This window comes from Sphaeroforma arctica (assembly GCF_001186125.1).
Source record: "Sphaeroforma arctica JP610 unplaced genomic scaffold supercont1.236, whole genome shotgun sequence".
NCBI lineage: Eukaryota > Ichthyosporea > Ichthyophonida > Sphaeroforma > Sphaeroforma arctica.
This window is the reverse complement of record NW_014040322.1, coordinates 76,079-77,682: the sequence shown is the minus strand read 5'-3', so window position 1 is coordinate 77,682 and position 1,604 is coordinate 76,079.

The following is a 1,604-nucleotide window of genomic DNA, read 5'->3' as shown; positions in this document are numbered from 1 at the left end:
TATACAAACATACCTGTGTGTACGAGACTCCCGAAGGTCGTTCCATTTCGCACACAGTCGTGGATGTACGTACTCAACACCTTTGTTGGACACGCACACAACAGTAACAGTTTGCGGCGCAATTTGTGCCTGAGAAGCTTTACGGCTGGCGCTGGTATCAGTGTCTGTGTCTTGCGCGTCTGCGCTATGCTGGATCACGGCCTGGTGAGAGATATGAATATGACAGGAAGGATGGAGTAGAGGAGTAGAAAGGAGTGAGGGTGGGGTAGAGGAGTAGGGAGTAAGTGAGCGATCTAATTAGGAATTTGGTTGCACGGGATGGTTATTTTGGGTTAACGTACGTGCGCGTAGTATATACACCTCTATGGATATGGATGTAGATATATTGATATGAATTTATAACCATTCATTTTCAAACAGGAATATATGCGTGTACGTAGAAAACATGTATCATAATGTATGTAGAAGTAGGATAGTGTATATATATGTATCATGATGCATATAGAAAAGTACAAATATATATCATGATATATATAGAAAAGTACATATATGTATCATGGTGTATATAGAAAAGTACATTTATGCATCATGGTGTATATAGAAAAGCACGTATGCATATTATGATGTATATAGAAAAGTACATATACGTATCATGATGAATATATTTATTTATGCATCATGACGTATATAGAAAAATACTTATATGTATCATGATAAATACAGAAAAGCACATATGCATCATGGTGCACTTGTATACACATTGCCATATTCCTTGTGCGATTTTGGCTGACCCAACATATGCAATTTACAGCCAAGTATTTCTTCACACAGCCAGCTGAAGAGCTTTCACGATTCTCCATATAGCCCCCACGTTTATAATTGCAGATGCGTATAACTAGTAGCCACCATAGCCTTTTTATATCACTTACGGTCGTACCTCGATATTCTCGACGTCCTTGGTACGTACACTGCAGCGACTTTGTGGCGTTCATTGACGTATGTACACTTACACATACCCGATGCAACTGTAGATACGAACACCATAATCCGAAACATAGCTAGGGGGAACTATGTCTTTCCTATATCACATACGGTCATACCTCGATATTCTCGAAGTCCATGGTACACTGCAGGGCATCCGTTGTAGCGGTCGAGCTGTGCTTGTACGCTAATACGGACGATATGACTCGCACGGCCAAGGGTGTGTGGTGGTATGCCTGCACACTGACTGAGTGGGTAGTCAGAATAGAAGATCAGATGTGAAGTTTTTCGATTAGAGTATCGTATGCTTGTTGTGAGTTGTCGTATGCGTGTTGGTGTGAACTGCGTATAGTCGCTGCGCGCACAGCACCAAAAGAGTTTGGGTGTTTTGGTTCATTCGTCTGCATATGTACTTATATTCTATACAAAAACACAAATAGAAATTTCAATCATCGACCAGGGATCGTGGCAGTAACTATTGCAAGAGAGTTTTAGAGGGTTATATATGGAGTGAAGTGTGTATATGTACAAGCCAACGTATACACACACACACATACACACACACACACACACACACACACACACACACACACTCACTCACGTCACTCACCACATACACACAC